The sequence below is a fragment of the Pleurodeles waltl genome, chromosome 2_2 (genome assembly GCF_031143425.1).
Source record: "Pleurodeles waltl isolate 20211129_DDA chromosome 2_2, aPleWal1.hap1.20221129, whole genome shotgun sequence".
Lineage (NCBI taxonomy): Eukaryota > Metazoa > Chordata > Amphibia > Caudata > Salamandridae > Pleurodeles > Pleurodeles waltl.
Window position 1 is genome coordinate 1,030,403,554 of NC_090439.1, and position 22,898 is coordinate 1,030,426,451.

The window sequence follows — 22,898 nt, forward strand, 5'->3', positions numbered from 1 at the left end:
TTCCCAGCAATGCAGTCTGGCGTGGGGAGGCAAGGACTTACCTCCACCAAACTTGGACTGAAGAGTCACTGGACTGTGGGAGTCACTTGGACAGAGTTGCTGGATTCAAGGGACCTCGCTCGTCGTGCTGAGAGGAGACCCAGGGTACCGGTGATGCAGTTCTTTGGTGCCTGCGGTTGCAGGGGGACGATTCCGTCGACCCACAGGAGATTTCTTCGGAGCTTCTAGTGCAGAGAGGAGGCAGACTACCCCCACAGCATGCACCACCAGGAGAGCAGTGGAGAAGGCGGCAGGATCAGCGTTACAGAGTTGCAGTAGTCGTCTTCGCTACTTTGTTGCAGTTTTGCAGGCTTCCAGCGCGGTCAGCAGTCGATTCCTTGGCAGAAGGTGAAGAGAGAGATGCAGAGGAACTCGGATGAGCTTTTGCATTCGTTATCTAAGGAATTCCCCAAAGCAGAGACCCTAAATAGCCAGAAAAGAGGGTTTGGCTACTTAGGAGAGAAGATAGGCTAGCAACACCTGAAGGAGCCTATCAGAAGGAGTTTCTGACGTCACCTGCTGGCACTGGCCACTCAGAGCAGTCCAGTGTGCCAGCAGCACCTCTGTTTCCAAGATGGCAGAGGTCTGGAGCACACTAGAGGAGCTCTGGGCACCTCCCAGGGGAGGTGCAGGTCAGGGGAGTGGTCACTCCCCTTTCCTTTGTCCAGTTTCGCGCCAGAGCAGGGCTGAGGGGTCCCTGAACCGGTGTAGACTGGCTTATGCAGAAATGGGCACCATCTGTGCCCATGAAAGCATTTCCAGAGGCTGGGGGAGGCTACTCCTCCCCAGCCCTAACACCATTTTCCAAAGGGAGAGGGTGTAACACCCTCTCTCTGAGGAAGTCCTTTGTTCTGCCTTCCTGGGCCAAGCCTGGCTGGACCCCAGGAGGGCAGAAACCTGTCTGAGGGGTTGGCAGCAGCAGCAGCTGCAGTGAAACCCCGGGAAAGGCAGTTTGGCAGTGCCAGGGTCTGTGCTACAGACCCGTGGGATCATGGGATTGTACCAACAATGCCAGGATGGCATAGATGGGGCAATTCCATGATCTTAGACATGTTACATGGCCATATTCGGAGTTACCATTGTGAAGCTACACATAGGTAGTGACCTATATGTAGTGCACGCGTGTAATGGTGTCCCTGCACTCACAAAGTCCGGGGAATTGGCCCTGAACAATGTGGGGGCACCTTGGCTAGTGCCAGGGTGCCCACACACTAAGTAACTTAGCACCCAACCTTTACCAGGTAAAGGTTAGACATATAGGTAACTTATAAGTTACTTAAGTTCAGTGTAAAATGGCTGTGAAATAACGTGGACGTTATTTCACTCAGGCTGCAGTGGCAGGCCTGTGTAAGAATTGTCAGAGCTCCCTATGGGTGGCAAAAGAAATGCTGCAGCCCATAGGGATCTCCTGGAACCCCAATACCCTGGGTACCTCAGTACCATATACTAGGGAATTATAATTGTGTTCCAGTATGCCAATGTAAATTGGTAACTTTGGTCACGAGCCTGTTAGTGACAATTTGTACAGAGAGAGCATAACCACTGAGGTTCTGGTTAGCAGAGCCTCAGTGAGACAATTAGGCATCACACAGGGAACACATACCTATAGGTCACAAACTTATGAGCACTGGGGTCCTGACTAGCAGGGTCCCAGTGACACACAACAAACATACTGAAAACATAGGGTTTTCACTATGAGCACTGGGCCCTGGCTAGCAGGATCCCAGTGAGACAGTGAAAACACCCTGACATACACTCACAAACAGGCCAAAAGTGGGGGTAACAAGGCTAGAAAGAGGCTACTTTCTCACAATCACCCTTAGGAGCTTGCTTGGAAACATCTTTGTTAGATTTGCCCTGAAATTGTGGTTTAGTTGACCTGGCCCCTAAACTATCTCGACCAATGCTAGAATAGGTCTCTGCAATAATCTTAGGCAGCTCACGTTCCTGATCCTGTTGAGGAATGTCACGGAGCGGCATGCGCACTGCTAGTGCGACTGCTTCCCCTTTAAGAGTACTTAAAATAATTGAGGATACCGTGGCAATATTACCCATCAATTGCATCCCCAAGTCCAGGGCCGGGGCAGCCCCGTATTCATCTTGACTTTGTTTCAACACTTCAGGTAAGTTGGCAAGTGTCGGTGTACCATGTGCGGCTGTATAGAGCACGGCAAATACAGTGCCCCAGGTATTACAGTTATCTACTGTAGGGACCATCCCAAATGGCAAGCACATTGTTAGAATTCTATGTTTATCCTTAGGTCCCATATGGGGAAATACTACTTCCAGCGCATTTATTGTTTGTGCTAACCAAAACAGAGTTTTCTCTCGTTTGGCGGGTACTTTATCCATGATCGAATGTACAGTCGCCGGGTTTATACCTGGCGTTACTGCATGTGGTTGTGCTGGCGCAGCAGGTGCTGGGTTTGTATTTAATGTTTGCATCACAAACTGTACTAACCATCCATATGTTGCTGTTAATTCAGTATATAAGTGGCTAAACTCAGCTGCCGCTAAAGTCGCTACTGCAGGGTGTGGGGTATAGGTGGCCAATAAAGGCCAGGTAGGACCATCATTACTTAGAGGACCTAACATTACTGGTAATATTGTGTGGGGTAGGGCGCCATCAAGCCAATTATTATGTTCTTGATAAGATAATGGTATTTCTAAATATGCATATGCCCTGTATTGTCCAGGTACGTTTGTATGTGTATAGTGATCAAATGTATTTGTGTTCCCATCTACTGCTGGAAATGTGACCCCCCCAAAAAAAGTTCCATTCTATAAGCTGGATGGGAGTCCACCACAAATGTGACTGGACCCCCCTGGGCCCTTATGTCATTTGCTAGTAAATGTGCAGTGAGAGGTTGTCTCATATTGAATGCTATTGCTACCTGCTGTGGATTCGCCATACTAGATCGAAGAAATGTTCAGAGAAGGCACACCAAATAGGGTTTTTCCTTTTAAAGTTCAAGCTTGAACAACCTCCAGCACCAGATAGGATAAGGTACGTAGCTGGGGCGAAAATCCTCAGTACCAAGGACGTCTCCGTATACGTTATAGAGGTGTCATTATATATAATGAGACTGAGATACTCAGGAGGACCTGAAAATCAGAGCCTGACCAAACGTTGCCGGCACCATGTCACATAGGCTCTCATTATTCTAATGAGTCTACTGGATTTTGAGTGGCAGAATCTCCCGTGGTGTGGGAGACTGAGTCTAACCCACTGCATGTGACACCTGCCGTTCCAACCCGGGGTTTGCTCCGGCCAACTAGCAGTGCCTCATCTCCTCCCAAGGGCAGAGATGACTGGGCAGCCGAGCGCATGACATAATTAGTTTCTCAGGGAAGCCGTGGTCACTCAGGTCTCATCCGTTTCTCTCAGTTACCTTAGTCTCATATATAAATGACAAACAGAGGCATTATATGTTTTAATAATGATTTTAATAAAACAACTGCATCTTAGATAGCAAAGCATGAGCTACAATAACCAGGACGACACAGCATGACAATATTAAAATGGTAACAAGGAGAGTGAAGCATAGAAATAACGCTATCATATTGTCAATACGGTTGATAGACTAATTCCTACCTAAGCTATCATAGAGCACAGCATATCAAGCTCTAATTCTGCTCTTCAGGTTCCCCTAGGAAGACATCATCCCCCATACATGAGCAAAGGCCTGCAGTCTGCATTAGCATCTGTAGCGAAGCGTTCGGCAATCAGCATACAGTTGTGGTTCTCTGGATGGAATCGCCCTCTAACGTGTTAAGGGACAAATAAGTGTTTTTATAATAAAACAGCTGATGTTCTGAGAAAATGTCCCTATGTAAGGATGTGTATTTTGTACGAATGTTGGAGACTAAACTTATACCACGTTCCCTGGCAATGTACCTTGCTGTAGCCTTGGAAGAAGACCAGAGTGAGCAAGAATGTCTTCTTTGAGAACATTGTGCTGGCTTAAGAAAACAAGTAGATAAACAGAAAATAAAACAAGACCGTAAAAGTGGCTATTGTAACAATAAAATAAAGCTGAATAAAATATATCTAGGTTAAAGTGCACAGCGGCTTGGCCTAGTGTGCTAAAATAACATGCACGGAGCTATAGCTAAAATGGCTACACTACAAGGCTACTGGATTTGGGCAACAGGATCAGATGGATTGTGGATAATAAGTATGATTCCACACCACATGACACCTGTCGGCCTAATCCGGGTTTTCCGGCTAAGTAGCAGCACTTCATCTCTCGCCGAGATGATTGTGGCAACTGGGCGAATGACAAGAAAGACTCCTCAGGGGAATCGTGGTCAATCAGATCTCATTCCTTTCTCTCAGTTACCAAAATCTCATGTAGGCAAAGACAACAGAGGCAGAGTATAGCTCAATAAGGACTTATTGAAGTAACTGCATCCTTAGATAAAAAGGCATGTGTTGCAATAACTAGGATGATAAAACACAATTAAAACAAGCAGGCGTCTAAAAGAGTAAAAGACAAAAAGAGTCCTACCATACTGTCACTAGGAGTGAGCTATATTTCACCTACCTACACTATGTTTGAGCACAGCGTAATAAACCTAATCTGCCCTTCGGGTTTTGGAGAAGGAAGCCTGCAGTCTAGAGAGACACTGTCACCGTGTGGATCAGGGGTTCAGCCATCTAGGTAAGTTGCTTTAGCGAAGCAATCAGAAATTGGCATACGGTCGTGGTCATCTAGCTGGAATCTCCCTCTAACATGTCTGGGACTAAGGGGTGTTTTTATAATAAAACAACTGGTATTCTAAGAAATGGGCCCCATGTATGAGTGTGTGTTTTTCTGCAAATGTTGAGGACACAGCATACCACGTTTGTTGGCAACCCTATCTGACTGTACCCTTGGAGAAAGCACAAGTGAAATAAATGTCCTACTATCAGTGTGAGAGAGAATCTTTATTTGCATGATTAATTAAAACCTTTTCAAAAACACAGTACATACGAATTATAATAATTACGGCAAAACTAAAAATTACATATACCTTTTTAAGAGCCATTAGACCTCACTACATCTATCGTCACACAATTACCTAAAACTCTCTTGGGCTAAAATTAGTATAAATCAAAGAGCATGATGCATGTTCTACAATTCTATGTGATTTCTGTGGAAATTGTAGAGTGCAGACTCCTTGCGGTGCATATGTATAACACTTTACCTAAAGTTCTGTGAGTCTACTAAGATTATAAGTTCACAGCAAGATGCTTCTTAAAAGAAGTTGTGTGACTAGAGACTTCTATCTATGTAAAATATAAAGTGCCTGCGGAACACAGGTGCAAATTGTTTTGCGTAAATGCTGACCCTTGTGCCTAAAGAGAAGTATAATGAAATACACAGTAGTTAAATCTAAAAAAAGATATATAAAAGTGCTTTAAAAATGTAGATTAAAATACGAATGCCCTGGAACGCAGTGTCCTCCTCAGCTCAGCACCTCCCCTTATGGCAGTAACCAGTACAGCAAACAATTATCCTCCATTAAAGCTAATCGAGGTCAACATTTCGGGGTGTGCGTCAGCCACTTTGTTAGTAAGGTAGCTTTTGGTGATACCATCCCCTCTTTAGTTTCTAAGCCTCTATGGGCTTGTGCTAGCAGTGGATGTTTCCTCATAATAGTACAAAATTTCCCTAGACGATCAAGCTCCTTAGGAATCTCAGCAGTGAATATGTATTTAATAGCTTCTTTACATCACCGTAGGCCGTGCTTCAGGAAAAGGGGTTTTAAAAGTCGACGTCTGCCTGCGGCCAGTCTCGGGCAACAGCATATTAAATGACTGATAGATTCAATATGATAGTTATAAAGAATGCATAGCTGAGAGAGACCCAACTTTGACTTCCAACTGCATCTAAATTCCCAGGCAGGTAGAGTTAGAATCCGCATGTGTAAGATGCCCTGAAAAGTTCGAACACCCAGGGCTGCTTTCATATACGGCTGGAGGGTGGCCGAGCTGTGCAACTCGGCTAAACCCTCAGCCCCCCGATTTCCCTGATTGTGGCAATGTCCTTTTCTCTGGAGATGTGTGTGCCATGTTCTTTCAATATCTTTTTCAGATAGACCTTCGGAATTCTGGGATCCAATAAATACGTGGGGTCTAGGTAAAAAAAGCCACGTCTTGTCTCAGGTAGTTGGCCCAGCTACTAGAGGCATTGTCAAAGAATACTTAAAGCGAGCTCCTCATACTGTCGGTATTGGCCCTAGAGACATCGTAAAATAGCTTGATTATATCCTTTTTGCAATTTATGTCCATACTTGTGTTAAATTCTAGGCGGATCTCCGCATGTCTGGTAAATTTAGGAGCTCGAAAAATCCTTTTATAACCTCTCATTTGGCATTTCTCCAGGAATTTTGTTATCCTTCCAGGATATGCTAAGTTGCCAGAAGTGATCATGGGTAAAAGTTTTGCTTTTATAACCCTCCTTATTGGTTCAGTTGTATGTGATTGAAGCCGGAGATGGAGTTTGGCTCAAGCATAAGTGGTTCTCTCTACCTTAATGCTCAGTGCCGTTACCTGGTGGACAATTTTGCCAGTGTTAGATAGCCATACACCCAGGTACTGATACTTGTCTTCCATGCCTATACACAATGTGCCAAGCTTCCACACTCTTGGGTATTTATGCGTCTGAAAGTACCTTAGTTTTTGCTGGGTTAACCTTCAATGCGTTTATTTTGTTGTAATCGTGCAGGATGCCCAAGCACCTTTTCAATCCTAATTGAGTCTGGGCAAGTAGGACTATATCATTGGCATATTGGATTATAGGGAACACAGCCTTTCCCAATTTCAGGGAAAATGTCTTTCCCCTAAGTAAGACTTTGCTGAGGTCGGCCGTATACAGGTTGAACAGAGTTGGAGCAATGACACATCCTTGTTTTAGGCCTTTATTAGTGTGTATTCTTTTGGTCACATGTGAAGGTGAGACCTTAACTCTCACCCATGTGTCAGAATAAAGGGCCATTATAGCTGCTAATAGGTTCCCTGGTATCCCCCAAGTAGCCAGTTTTTCCAAAGTATGTGGTGATCTACCCCTTCAAAGGCAGCGCTGTAATCAATGAAACACACAAAGAGAGGTTGGGCAGCTAGTTTCAAGGTTTTCTGTCCCAAGTATGCGAGAGACAGGACTTTGCCAAGAGTGGATGAGCATGGCCTGAATCCTGTTTGGTACGGTGGGATAATATTATTTTACGTGATCCAATGTTCTAGTTCTCTGAGCAGGACCCTTGCATAGGCCTTACCATCCACATCCAATAAAGTTATTAGCCTATAGTTTCCTGGTAGGGTGGAGTCTCCTTTTTTGTAAATTGGATGCAATATTGAACCTTTCCAGGCTGCTGGAATGCCTGAATGGTGAAGACGGTTGTTGAAAAGCGTAGTCAAGGGGCGGCCCAGAATTCTTGGTCGTCTTTAAGTATGCTATCGGGTAGACCATTTGGGCCTGGGGCTCCGTCCCGCCTGATGCTACTAAGAACCATTTTAGTCGATTTGACTGTGACCATTAGTGTGGTGTTTGCTAGGCCATCAAACTAAAATAGCCTCCCCATGGTGCCCTGTGCTTCAGTGTATACAGAGTCCACATAGAGGGAGCCCACATATGTTTTCCAAACGCTGGAGGGGATAGCATTTGCCTTACTTACTGACCCATGTTCGAATCAGTTAATGTAGTCCCAAAACTCTCTGCTTTTGTTGGGGGGTAACAAAGCTTATAAATGGATCCAGCGTTCTTCAGTCTCCTTCAGCTTCAGTTTCCATGCCTTGCCCTTAAGATCTTTCCTTGCCTGTCTCCTAAGAATATCTACTGCCGGGGATTTATTCCTTCTATATCTTCTTTCTAGCTGCCTGCACTTTCGTTTGCTCTGTATATGTTCCCTTGTTGCGATGGACAGCCATACCTTTTAACTTTTAATTTTTGTATGCCCTTGTTGTGCTTGGCAGCTTGAAGAAGTATGTAAGTTCTTTATCGTATATGCCCACTGTAAGCCGATATTACTAGATTCTCCATCTAATATTAGAGGGCCGTGGTCCTGCTTCCAAAGGTCGTATTTTGCCATGTCCTTTTCGCTCTATTTAATTCTCTTTGTCAGTGTTTCGAGTTGCTGGCCGCTGGTCATATAGGAAGGCAGTCTCGCTTCTTCTAGGCTTATTTCTATTATGACTGGGTTACGATCACTTTCCGATCTTCGAGTCACCTCATGATTTAGGCATCCATGCCATAAGGCCTGGCTCAGAAAAATATAATCTAATGTAGAAATATTTTTAAAGATTGGAATAGTTGGTCCAGGGCTCGTGGTCTTTACATGTGATGATCTCAGTTGGTGTTCTGTGAAGAAAGTTTCTATGGCGGATCTTAAGATGTCTCCAGGGAGACTCAGAACCTGTCCAAGTTATCGGGTATGAAAGTCTCCGGCAATTAGAAGTTCATGGTCCAGATCCTCATATACATATTCCCTTAGCGTGGACAGGATTGACTCAAATTTTATCTGTTTAGTTTCTCGATTAGGATTAACGTATAGATTTATAATTGCTATCAGTGTAGCCTTTTTGGTAAGGTAAGACCAGATATGGTTATTACATGAACATCGCTGGTTGATTTCTCCCAAGGGACTAATTACACCGCTTGGTCTAATTTAACGTATGTTGCAAGACCACCATATGTCTACTGAACAGATTTTTCTTTTTTGCGGAGTATACGTAGTTGCAAAACCAGGTATGGTTTGTGGTTCTTTTATCCAGGTTTCCTGAAAGCACAGAACATCTGCCTTTTTAAAGAAATCCTCAATATTAGGGCTTGTAATGAGAAAGGCCAACCCTGCCACGTTCCTACAAATGACCTTAATCACTTTCTCTGACTTAGTGCGTAGGGACTCAAAGTTATTAAAGATGCGTATTCTCTTTGGAGTTCAAAGCTGTGGTGAGGCAATCCCAGGTCGGCCTGCCCATAGTGCAGTGGACCATACTAGCGTTCTCCAGTTGGGGCAAGCCACCTTTTTTTGTTAACTGTACTGAAATTGTTTTTATCTATTATCTGAGGTTTTACCACCGGAGTGCCCCTCAAAGTGCTGAAAGGTTTTTTCGACGGGCATGTGGCTTGGGGTTCTCTTGTCAGTACTTGCGGGTAGTGCTCTTTTCTCGGTATACTAATTTTTATGACCCAATCTTCCAGGAGTCCCTCAAATTCAAAGATTTTATCTACTATGCCCTGGTTGGACCAAGATGTTAATGTTGACTCTCCTGGACAGATCCATGGATATTTATTGAAATTTACTGTTAGCAGGTCCCCTAATGTGAGGGTCGATAATGATGGTATGTGCTGCAATAATCTCACGATATTTGTTTTGTTAAGTATATCCCAGGGACCCTGAGAGAATATTATTGTCATAAAAAAAGCGTGATGCTTTCCTAGACGAAAGGACAATGAGATAGAGAAAATAAAACAACACAGAAATGTGGCTATTGCTGGAAATATAAAGCAATGCTGAATAAAATGCAACTGGATTAAAGTGCACAGCGGCAGGCCTAGTTAGCTAAAACATTGTGTCTAAAATATGGCTAAAATAGCTATACAACAACATGTTAGACCTGACAGCCTTAGGGTGGTCATCCCCAAACTTTTTGCCTACCTCTCTCCACTTTTCTGACACTGTGTTTGCTGGTTTTAGGACTCTTTTACCACAGCTAACCAGTGCTAAAGTGCATATGCTCTCTCCATTAAACATGGTAACACTGGTTCATCCCCAATTGGCATATTTAATTTACTTCTAAGTCCCTACTAAAGTGCACTACATGTGCCCAGGGCCTGTAAATTAACTGCTACTAGTGGGCCTGCAGCACATATTGTGCCACCCACATAAGTAAACCCTTAACCATGTCTGAGGCCTGCCATTGCAAGGCCTGTGTGTGCAGTTTCACTCCCACTTTGACTTGGCATTTAAAAGTACTTGCCAAGCGTTAAACTCCCCTTTTTCTACATATTCGTCACCCCTAAGATAGGCCCTAGGTAACCCATAGGTCAGGGTGATATGTAAATAAAAGGCAGGACATGTACACATGTGTTATATATGTCCTGTTAGTGAAAAACTCCTAAAGTCGTTTTCCGCCTTTTCATAGACTTGCATTAGGACTGCCTGCATATACTTTTTGAGTGGTAGATTCTGACCGAAAGGGGTAACTAGGTCATATTTAGTATGGCCAGAATGGTAATAGAAATTCCTCCTTATTGGTGAGGTTGGATTTTAGATTACTATTATAGAAATGCCACTTTTAAAAAGTGAGCATTTCTCTGCACTCAAAACCATCTGTGCCTTACAGTCTGCCTCCAATCAATGTCGGGGCTGGGGTAGTTAACAGCTCCCTTGTGTATTTCATCCAGACAACCGCAAACACAGGGCACTCAGTCACACCTTCACTGATCTGCATATTGAATGGGTCTTCCTGGGCTAGAAGGGTGGAGGAGCTGACATTTACATTTCAAAGGCCAGTGGCCTGTCCTCACACAATGGACTGCCAAAACCCCTACTGGGATCCTGGCAGACAGGACTGAACTGAAAGGGGAACTTTTGCACTTCAAAACCACTCTTTGAAGTCTCCCTCACTTCAGAAGGCATTTGTGGGTATATAAACTGGGTCTCTGACCCCACCAATCCAGAAACGTCTGGACCTACACCTGCATCCTGTCAAGAGGACCTGCCTGGTTGCCCAAAGGACTCATCTGGACTGCTTTGCTGAGAAGGACCGCTGCCCTGCTGTTGCCCTGCTGGCCTATGACTTGGCTGAGAAGGACTCTACTTTCCTCAAAAGTGCTCTCCAAGGGCTTGGATTGAGCTTGCCTCCTGTTTTCCTTAGTCTCAGGGCAAAAAAGACTTAGGCCCTCATTACGACTTCGGCAGTTGTACTAAAAGACCGCCGAAGCCGTGGGCGCGACTATACCGCCAGTGCTGGCAGTATATGTGGCTCCCTATTATGACTTTTCCGCTGGGCCAGCGCTGGCCCGGCGGAAAAGTCACATCACCATTGCATCCAGCTCATAATAGAGCCGGCGGCAATGTTGATGTGCAGCGGGTGCAGTAGCACTGTCCATGCACTTGGCATGGGCAGTGCAGAGGCCCCTATGCACATCCCCAATGCACATTTCACTGCCCGAATTACAGGCAGTGAAATGCGCGACGGGTGCTGTCGCACACGATGCACCACAACATTGCTGCCGGCTCAATTACGAGTCGGCGTTAATGTTGTGGCAAGTTTTCCGCAGGGCCAACGGAAAACTCCTAATATGGCGGACAAAAGACATCCAGCACTGGCGGTCTTTTGCCTGCAGCTGCTTCGGTTGTGCTGTAAGGACCGCCAAAGTCATAATGAGGCCCTTCATCTCTTCGGGAAGCTCCTTGTGAGTCAAAAATCGATGCAGTGCCTGCCAAAATCGACGCGAAGACTGCATTGCGACTGAGGAATCCCCGCACAGCCGACCGGAGTGACGAAGCCCGACTTCTTGAGTGGAAATTCGATGCATCGTCTGCCTTGCAACTGCAACGCGACAAGGATTTTGCCCGCATCGTCTAGGGATGTCAAAATATCCCCACATCGCAGTGAGGAACCAAGACTGCACGCCGAAAAACGACGCAAGCCCCTTGCAGCGTGGAAAGAAGCAACACATCATCTGTGCTGCATCGTAAAATCCAACGCACACCCTATTTTTCCACACATCTTTTCCTCTGCGGTCTCAGTGCAATGTTATTTGTGACGCATACCAGGTACTGTGTGTAACAAAGACACAACTGTTTATTTCTAAGGATTAGGACTCTTTTAAACCTTTTAAAAGTGATATTTCAACTTGTGCTGATTGAACCTTTGTCGTTTTTACCTTATTTTATTCAGATTCATTTTATCTATTTTTCTAAACCTGTGTGGTGTATATTTCTGTGGTGTTTTCACTGTGTTACTGTATCATTTATTTCACAAATACTTTGCACATTGCCTTCTAAGTTAAGCCTGACTGCTCAGTGCCAAGCCACCAGAGGGTGGTTACAAGCTCATTTGGATTGTATGTAACTTACCCTGACAAGCATTGTGGTCCCTACTTGGACAAGGGTGTATACCTCTGCCAACTAGAGACCCCATTTCTAACACATATTTCACTTTTAATTGTCAGGTAACATGCCTTGTGGGCAACAAGATGCACGTAGGGGTGATGTATTCATGTTTTAAACCTGGGTTTTCTACCTGTCAAAATGGATTTGCCAGGAGGTTTGACAGGTTTGCCAGGAGGTTTTAAGGCTTCTTCAGCAGGCTACACATGCTAGGCCTGAATCCATGTTTACAGGCCAGTCTTGGGGATGGCACAATAGGTGCTGCAGTCCACAGGTGGCATTTAATTTACAGGCCCTGGATCCATGTTCTGCATCATACACTAGGAACCTATAGGCAAGTTAAATATGTTAATCAGGTGTAAGTCAATGTAACCATGTTTTAAGGGAACAGGCACTTTACTCCTGTTTAGCAGGAGTAATGTGTATAGCTTCATAAGTCCAGCAAAAACAGGATCCAGAAAAGGCACAAAATCTTTGTTGACCATACAGGATCAATCAATAGGAAAGTGTATTAAATATCAACCAATATATCAGCACTGAGGAGGCCAACCAAAAGTAACAAAGGAGCAGTTATTGAAGGAGCAGCCATTGAAAAACTAGCCATATTCGATTCCTGAAGATTCCACCCTGAATCAACAGAGAATAGCACATACAAATGGCCGGCCAGCCATGGAATTGATGACTCTACCTGCAGTTGCAGAGTAGTCACTATTTCACAACAACCATTATTTATGCTATGATGAGTCCACTGAGGATCCCATGATATATGCTCTCATGAGTTTAACCAGGATGATATGTAAGCAATCCACAGAATAAGCCATTATACAATAAGCCACGCTTATGTGGAGTGTACCTGGAGCAGCAAAGGAGTCTGGGAACTCATGGTAAATGATCCGAAAAATCCATCAGAGAGTGACAGGGTTCAATCCCTAGTAAAGGTGGCTATACGGACAGCAATATTTTCTGCTCTAAGGTCCGCCCAAGAGTGAAAAAAGAGTAAATATCAAACCATCAGCCATAATATATGCTCTGTGGAGCCCCCGGAGGAGCAACCATTATATAACTAGACTTAGTTTATCCTGTGAGGAGTCCACTGGGGTAGAAGAAGACAAATCATTATATCACCAACCATGGTATAAGCTCAGTGAAGTCTACCCAGGAGCAACAAAGGAGCAACTGTTGTACAACTAGTCATAGGAAAGGATCTACCTAAGAAGTCCACCCAGGAACAAAAAGGAGAAACCAGAAGAATGGGTGGGATACAGACCAGCCATTAAATGTCATCTGATCACAATATTTCTGGTGTGGGGATAATGTAACCTTGATTTAGATTAGGAGTGTGTAAAGTTTTATTGTTGCCAGGAGACTTGGGCTAAGTGCAAAACTTTATCACAGGATAAGATAAACTGTTAATGTTGATTTTAACATCACAGGCCAGTTAATAAACGCTACAACAAAGGTTCAGCTTTATGACACAGGACTTAATATCGACATTTACTACTTTTCTAATGATTGTGTTTTAGCAGATAATGGAACTGAGAGGAAGTGATACAGGCAGGATTGTGAAGTTGTCAAGTACCGAAGCTCTTTAATAAGAATGGATTTACATTAACCATCAAAGTCAAAAGACCAGCTCACTTTTCTCTCTTTGATGCTCGGCATTGGTACAGCACGCTTCCAAACATTCTTCCTATTTAACCAGGTCAGATGGTTTTATTGCGCAAGCCTTTCTTTACTCATTCTCACTAAAAATAAAAATAAAGTGTTCACTCAAAGAGTAGTTACAAATATAAGTGACATTTTGCAATTTGTACAACAGGAAATATACCCTAAAGTCCTTCGCACCTTCCAATCTGATCACACTAATTTATACCGGGCTTTTTGCTGGTTTACAAGTGAATTTGTAATTATGTGGCATGTTTTCGCTTATAAATGGGTAATGAAAAACAATATATGCATAGAATTCAAGTAAGCCTTGTTTTTATTGTGAGGATAAATGTAGCTTAATATGTGACTTCTTCATTTTAATAGTATATATTTATTTGTTCATTGAATGTCCATCAAATGACTGATTCCATCTAAGATCCCCTGTATTTCACTACATCCCAGAAGTGTTTGTAATTCTATGTCAGGACCGGAGGCTTCTGATTATGCTATCTCTTTATTTACTGTCAACACACAGCAGCCAATAAAAACTCAAACTACATTTCCCATGAGACCACAGCCTCGATATTACTCCAAATCAGGGTCTACTCTCCTGTATATCTGCATAATCCGCAGAGTCCGTCCTCTTTCTTTGCTGCTGCAGCACAGAGCTAAGTACTTTCACTTACGATTTGTTTCTGTATGCAAATAATGTCCTTACTGTAAAGCGCAGCCTCGTGCCGATATGTGCTTTAAATAGGTTTTGTTTACTATTTGCCTTTGTATTTTGACAAGTGGTTCAGCTATTTATTTCATTGTGCAGTATTTCACGCTCAAGGGCACTTGTAATTGGTTTGGCCCCGCTGGTGAGGAGGCCTGAAGGTCGTGCGGTCTTTCCTCTAAACCGCTTCACTCGCTGGACTCGCGCATGCGCTCAGATGCGTTTTCTCGGTGTGAGTGCATTTTTCCAGCGAGTGAAGTTGGATTTTCCCCTTTCTGATCTAAACGGCGGAGACCTTTATCAGCGTGCCTTCAGGTTTGAGCCCGGAGGGGCTGCAAAAAATACGGCAGAGCAAGGCTCGAGGGAAAAAGGTTTGTAACTGGTGCCTCCCTCCTCTTCATATTACCGGCTAAAGTTCACATTTGTGTGAAGCACTTGGGTTTTCCCCCCAATAACGATATCTGTGCTTCTGGGACTTCTGATTTATTATTGTGCATAGAGAAGCATGGCCAAATACATGGATGATGATCAATATGAGAATATGATGCTGATCATTATGCCCAGCACATGGAAGAGCATCTTGTGGAGGCTTTAGACTTCCACATGCAGGACTCAGTTAATAAAGCTTTGGCAAAAGCACAACGTTCTTTTGCACAACCTATATTCAATTTTGGCGTTAGACGCTTTGGGGCAGGCTTGGGGAACCCCACCCCGGTAGAGGTCAATGTTAATGAGCCTGGCCGGTCATCCAATGACCTTCTAAATCAGACCGTTAACAGGGTCCTAAGTGATCATGAATATGGGGCATTCAAAAACCGCGCAACTTCCTCCGTCCAAACTAGTCAGTATTCTTCTGACTCTGATTCTTCTGATTCGGACGTGTCTCCTGTACAAGATAAACCCGAGGGTAAGCACAAATGTGAGGCTCATCACGCCGATGATTCAGCGATGCCACCATCTGGAAAAAAAAATCCATTTGATCCTGATGCTATTGTACACCCTAGATCCACGGAATGAGTTCCATGTCAGGAGGTGGCAGTCTAGACTATTATGTGCAGTCTAGACTGCGAAAAGGTTTTGAAAAAGACATCCGTATCACCCTTCGATCTGAGTGCCCTCGCCCAGCACTACCTAGTAAGGTTGCGGAGACTCTGTAGCTTGATCTGCATATGGTAACCTTCTTCAAAAAGTACCCAAAAGACCCCAAGAAAGGTATTGAAAGAGCCTGGAGAGGTTGCCAGGATAAGTTCCTAGATGTTTCTGGGCCTCTTACAAAGATTTTAGATGCAGGAGAGAATAAATCTTGAGATCCTGTTGGCATGGGCCGAATGAGCATTTTGTCTCTTAGGAAATGCCAATTTTTCCATTTCCATAGAACGTAGAAAATCTCTCCTGCTTCGCATTTACCTGAAATTGGCAGAGTTAGGTCCGTCAGATGCAGGTCCTCCAGCTAATGGACTTCTGTTTGGAGATAGATTAGTCAAAGACTTGGCCAAATATGTGGCCACCTTCTCAACCCTGGACAAAGCCCAAACTTCTATTAAAAAGGTGTTCAATAGTGGCTTCTTTTGCAGGGCCGAACATTTTGGAGGTTGAACGTCAGGCCGTTTCAGCCCTCAGGCTTCCAGACCATACTACAGAGAAAGAGGTTCCTTAGGCTTCCAATCTAACACCAACTTCTACCCGTCGAGAGGACGAGGATACAGAAGTCGTAATCCCAGAGGACCTCACAGAGGAGGACAATATAACGAAAACACCGCTCAATCAGGTAACTCTTCTTCTTGCTGGGGAAGTAATTCTGGAGGGCAGAGTGCGCCTGTTTGTACACAATTGGTCTTACATCACACAAGATGTTTGGGTATTAGAAACAATACAGGGATATTATCTGGAATTTTATTCAAATCCCGAACAGTCTTCCATTCCCCCTCCTCTCCTTTTTTCCCAACATGTGAGTTCTTTTATAGATCAGGAGGTCGAAGCTTTGCTTCAGAAAGCTTCAATCGTACCTTCTCTTCCTCACCCCAGGGGGTTCATCAGCACAATCTTTTTGGTCCAAATGAAGGGAGGGGCTTCCCGGTTAGTACTCAATCTTCGCCTCTTCAACTCATGGATTGTCTATTGACATTTCAAGATGGAGGGCATTTACCTCCTTCAAGACCTTTTGTTGGAAGAAGATTGGATGGTCTGATTAGATCTCAAGGACGCCTACTTCACCATTCCCATTTTCGCACCTCATCGATGTTTTCTTCAGTTCTCCTGGAAACAAAGTGTTACGAGTTCTCCGCTCTTCCCTTCGGTCTGTCCTCAGCTCCTTTGTATATCACCAAGATTATGCGCCCAGTTGTGCAATGGCTCTGGGAAAAAGGTGTTCCCCTTATAATTTACCTCAATTATATTATAGTCATGGCACAGGTAAAAAGTCTAATTCTCCTCCATCTTTCATGGACAGTTTAGCTGCTCCGGGATCTGGGCTTCATCATAAACATGGAAAAATCCCAGTTGGTTCCAACCCAACAGATAGATTTCTTGGTGTTCAAGATAGACTCAATTTCAGCTCAGTTGAAACTTCCCTTAACGAAGAGATTGGCCTTCAAGAAGGAATTGAGGAGAGCATTGTCTGTTCCTTCGATTTCCTTGAGGGTTCTTGCCCGATTGGTGGGCCTCCTTGCTTCTTCTATTCAAGCCATTTTTCCGGGCCCCCTTCATTATCCGGCCCTTCAGAGAATGAAGATATTGCATCTTTGCAGGGGTATTTTCTATTCGGAACAGGTAATCCTGTCCCAAGAAGCCCGGACCAAAATTCAATGCTGGTTGACTCATATGGATGCCTGGAACAGCAGAGCGATATTTGCCTCTGTTCCGGAGATTGTCATAGAGTCAGATGCCAGCAGATGGGGCTGGGGAGACAGATGTGGACAGATGGAGAAAGGGGGACGGTGGTCCCCGGAGGAACTTCGAATGCACATCAACTGTCTAGAACTTCTAGCAGGCTCTTTTGCAGTGAGGACACTGTCTCCAGTCAAAACACAATGTTGTATTCTTTTGAAAATGGACAACATTTCCACCGTCAGGTATATAAACAAACTGGGGGAACCCACTCCAAGATGCTAGTAGAAATCGCAAAGGACTTTTGGCACTTTTGTCTGGCTCACCAGATATCTGTCACAGTGGAGTATATTCCGGGCAAGGTGAACGTGATGGCAAATTGGATCTCCCGATATCTTAGGGATGTCCTTAACTGGAGGTTGCATCCGAGAGTTTTTCAGTTTCTCAACCTTCTGTGGGGTCCCTTTTCAATAGACCTGTTTGTGTCACGTCTGAATGCACATCTTCCACGCTTTTACAGTTGGAGACCAGATCCGCAAGCTCTCAGTTCAGACGCCTTCCTTCAGTCTTGGACGGAGGAATTGGCATATGCGTTTCCTCCTTTTTCAGTGATTCACCAAGTTCTCTCCCAGGTCCTTCGACAGAAGACGGAGATGGTCTTAGTGACTTCTTAGAGAATTCTTTCTCGCCCAATCCTTGGCCCCTAGCTCACATAAAAGATACACTTTCACTTTGAAGCAATGGTTGGATTGGTGCGGTCAAAGGGACGTGGATCCCTTGGGGGCCTCTGTGCAAATGATTGCGTTTTTTTTGTCACATTAAGCTACTCAAGGATTAGCCTATAGAACAGTTAATAATTTTAGGTCAGCTATTTTAGCTAAACATCCTAGAATTGATGGTAAACCAGTTGGTGAACATCTGCTGATATGTAAACTTCTACGCAGCATTCGATTGGTCCATCACCCCCAACCTAAGTATTCGGTTTTGTGGGATGCTAATATAATTTTGAAATTTCTTGCAGCTTGGCCATCTAATGAAGATTTATCCAGGAAACAATTGGCAGCAAAATTAGCTATGTTACTTTGTCTTATTTAATGCAGGAGAGTGTCAGACGTTAAAGCACTGGACATTGCAGATAGAGTATTTACTCTTACAGGAGTCTCTTTTCTAATCACTAAACATACAACATCCAATTCTACATGTATTTCTTATCCAAGTTTTAGAGATAATTCGAAATTATGTATGGTTAAATGTCTAAAAGTATATGAGGATATCATTCATGAGTTTCGTAGGAATCCGACTGGACAGTTATTGATTTCGCTGAAGAAACCTTTTGGGCCTGTGTCCTCGTGACTTTCCCAGATGGGCTAGATGGTTACTTCAACAAGCAGGAATTGACATTTCGGTCTTTGGGGCCCATCCTGTTAGAGGGCCTATGGCATCGAAAGTATTTAATTCAGGATCCGGACTAGAAGATATTGGCCCTCATTACAACCCTGGCAGTTGGTGATAAAGCCGTGGTAATACCGCCAACAGGCCGGCCGTAATTTTTTTTAATTATGACCACAGCAGAAACCGCCAACACAAACAGCCACTTTAACAACAAGCACTGCGGCGATAACCACCAGCAGCCAGACGGAAGAAATGTACTGCCCACACTATTACAACAAGCCAATCCGCCAGCTTTTCCGGGGCGGTACCAACGCCATCAAAAGCACGGCGGAAACAGTACACAAAAGGGAAACGACTCACCTCTGGACACTCAAGGAAGTACCACAACGCCATGGAGCCTGAACTACAGGTGTTATACATGCTGGTTTACCTCCTCCTACTCCAGGAATACCAACAGCGGTGAAGACGACCACGGTGAGTACCGCACCTAGCACACAAGGGAGGGGGGGAGGAAAAAGAGAGTGATAAAAACACGCAACACACAACACCCCCACCCCAACACCATACACACAAACAGATGCAACAACATTACATATCCACCCCGTACCCCTCAGGAATAACGCAAGGACAAAAGGAAGTGAGTAAAGCCAATGTAATAATATAATGTTCTAGAAATATGTCCTCAAAGCACAAAACAGTATCTACAATATATGCAAATGGAGGGACACTTCCCAGTCCATAATGTCCATGGACCACAGGGCCATATCACATAGGCCAAGGTCCCACTTGATCCTTGCCTCAATTCGGAGAGAACACTGCTGGGGCATCAGGTTGAAAATACACAGGCACCTGTGGGGGAAGGGGAAGGTGGGACACCTCAGCTCGAAGATGGTACAACACCACTGCTCCTGGAGGGGGCCACATGCCCAGCACTCTGTCCTGGGGAGTGCAAAGCCACAGTCTCTCTAGTGAGTGGTCTACCCACTGCTTGGTCCTGGGGAGTTCAAAGCCACAGTCTCTCAAGTGGGTGGTCTGCCCACTGCTTGGTCCTGGGGAGTGCAAAGCCATAGTCTCTCTAGTGGGTGGTCTGCCCACTGCTTGTTCCAGGTGAGTGCAAAGTTACAGTGTCTCTAGTGGGTGGTCTGCCCACTGCTTGGTCCTGGGGTGTGCAAAGCCACAGTCTCTCAAGTGGGTGGTCTGCCCACGGCCTGGTCCTGGGGAGTGCAAACCACAGTATCTCTAGTGGGTGGTCTGCCCACTGCTTGGTCCTGGGGAGTGTAAGGCTACAGTCTCTCAAGTGGATGGCTTCTCCACTGGTTCTGGAGGCGGCTTTGTGCCAAGTGTGCTTCATCCTGGCAAGGAGGGGGTGAGTGGATGCCTTCTTCCACTGGTTCTGAAGGGGGCTTTGTGCCCAGTGTGCTTCATCCTGGGAAGGAGGAGGTGAGTTGATGCCTTCTTCCACTGGTTCTGGAGGGGGCTTTCTGCTCAGTGTGCTTCATCCTGGCAAGGAGGGGGTGAGTGGATGCCTTCTTCCACTGGTCCTGGAGGGGACTTTATGCCCAGTGTGCTTCATCCTGGCAAGGAGGGGGTGAGTGGATGGCTTCTCCACTGGTTCTGGAGGGGGCTTTGTGCCCGGTGTGCTTCATCCTGGCAAGGAGGGGGTGAGTGGATACCTTTTTCCACTGGTTCTGGAGGGGGGCCTTGTGCCCAGTGTGCTTCATCCTGGATGGTGCAAGGTCATGGTCTCTCACCTGAGTGTCACACCTACAGGTGTTGCAGGGGCCAGGACGCACTACAGCCCATGTAGTCACGACTACACACTGCTTGCCGGCGCAGACGGCTGTTCAGTGGATGGCAGTTGGGGGGATGGTGGTGGTGTTGTCAATGGTGGAGGGAGGCTCTAGCCCTTCCCCTGCAGCCTCGGACGTCTGCCCACTGGGGCTGCTGCTGCTGGCAGTGGTGCTGCTGGCAGTGCAGGTGGCGGTGCTGGCGGTGGTGCAGGTGGTGGTACTGTCAGTGGTGGGTAGAGGCTCCAGACCTTCCCCTGCAGCCTCGGACGGCTGCTCACTGGGGCTGCTGCTGCTGGCCTTGGTGCTGCTGGCAGTGCAGGTGGTGGTGCTGGCGGTGGTCAGGTGGCGGTGCTGTCAGTGGTGGGGGGAGGCTCCAGCCCTTCCCTTGCAGCCTCGGATGGCTGAAGTGCCATGGCTGGTGTTGTTTGCCCAGATGCCGCTCCAGCCCCAGGCACCAGATCTATCTTGCCTGTGGTGTCAGTCCCTTTCACATTGGCTTTGGCAGCTGTTGTCCCCTTCCTGCCCTTGGCAGATGGTGGTACCTCCTTGCTTCTGCCAGCTGGTGTTCCCTTCCTCCCCTTGCTGGCTGGTGGTGCCTCCTTCCCCTTGCTGACCGGTGGTGCCTCCTTCCCCTTGCTGGCTGGTGTCCCCTTCTTGCCCTTGCTAGCTTGCGGCCCCTTCTTGCCCTGGGCAGGTGGTGCAGGCACATTGGCTGTAATGATGGGTGCCTCCTTGGAGCCTCTCACACCTGCAGTAGCTGCAGAAACTACAGTGGCCTTGGACTGGGTGGCTGAGGTGCTGGGCTGGGTTCTGGCCACCCTGCCCTGAAGTGAAGGACAGGGGGGAGGGGCAGGGAATAGGTCAAGGGTGGCGAGGAAAAGCTTCTTAGGGACACTGGGGCAGGAAGAGGGTGAAGGTTTGGGAGTGGAGGAAGAGGGAGTGGTTGTAGGAGGTATCTGCCTGCTGTGTTTGGGTGCAGGTGCATGGGCTGGATGCTGTTGTGAGGTGGATGGCTGTGGGTATCTGAGTGACTGCGTTTGTGTACTTTGGGAGGAGGGGGCACAGACACAGTGGGAGAGGACACAGGGGATGTGTGCATGGATGTGGGGGTGGTGACTGCCAGTGAGGGGCGTGTTGTGATAGAGGTGTTGGTGATGGAAGTAGTGGATGAGGATGTAGTGCACGCAGGTGTGAGTGGAGACGCTACTGGGAGGGAGGTGGAAGAGGAGGAGGAGGGGGACACAGTGGAGACAGTGGATGTTGGTGTGTCTGCATCTGGATGGTGCTTGTGTGAGTGCCTGTGGGATGAAGTGTGGTGCTTGTGTTTGCCTGAGCCACTTCTGTGTGTTGATTTGAGTGCATGCAGGTCTGAAGGGGTGCTTGGGATAGGCTGGGGTTGAGGGGACGGGACTGGGTAGAGGAAGTTTGAGGTGGGAGGCTGTAGACAGGGACAATGGCTGCCATCAGTGAGTTGGTCAGAGTTTGGAATGCTCTCTGTTGGGCCACCACACCAGATTGAATTCCCTCCAGGTAAGCATTTGTTTGTTGCAAATGCCCTGCTAGACCCTGGATGGCATTCAGTATGGGGGACTGTGCAACAGAGAGGGATCTCAGGAGGTCAATAGCCTCCTCACTGAGGGCAGCAGGGCTGACTGGGGCAGGGCCTGAGGTGCCTGGGGTGAAGGAGATGCCCACCCTCCTGGGTGAGTGGGCACAGGAAACTTGCTGAGGGGCTGCTGGGAGGGCGGTGATGGTACATGGGTAGCGGCTGTACCTGTAGTTGGGGTGGGCACAGAGGTGTCCGCCACCGCCAGGGAGCTTCCATCGGAGGAGGTGTCGCTGTCAGTACTGTCCCCTCCTGTCTCCATCGTGGTGCTCTCCTCGCCCTCCGTCCCACTGGTGCCCTCACCGTCGGTGGATTCCACCTCCAAGCCCATGTGGGATGCAGCTACTTCTGTCGCTGGTGCCTCTGCTCCTCCCGCAGATGATGCTGATGCACACAAGGACAGGGTGACAAACCAAAAAGCGGGGGAAGAGACAGAGGATACACTCGGTCAATGCCAGCAACAACACTAGCGTTGGCGTACACAACTCACAGGGAACAGCGCTATGCACTAGGCCATGCAATTCCAGTTACAATGCTAGTCACCAGGTCATGGGGTACAATGCCTAACGCCATTAACTGCACACCTGAAACCCACAGTACCCTGCCAAGTAGTAGATGCCCACTAACATTATTGGGGTTGGAGTGCATCTGAGCTTGCCCATTATGGAACCTACCCTGCCATGTTCGCCCGGGCCTAGGGGCACCCACAGCCCACATCCCCCACCCAGGTAACACCTTAACGCGTGCAAACTCATGCTTCTGAATCTGTACTCAC

At 46.4% G+C, this 22,898-nt stretch overlaps 1 long non-coding RNA gene across 1 annotated transcript in view; it reads left to right on the plus strand.

Moving 5' to 3' along the window:
• Positions 1–14,745: 14,745 nt before the first annotated feature.
• The window catches only part of LOC138282839 (uncharacterized), a 38,310-nt gene continuing 30,157 nt past the window's right edge, over positions 14,746–22,898 (plus strand). Inside the window, exon 1 of the long non-coding RNA XR_011201006.1 lies at positions 14,746–14,880. This is a non-coding gene — a long non-coding RNA (uncharacterized lncRNA). The remainder of the gene's footprint in view (positions 14,881–22,898) is intronic.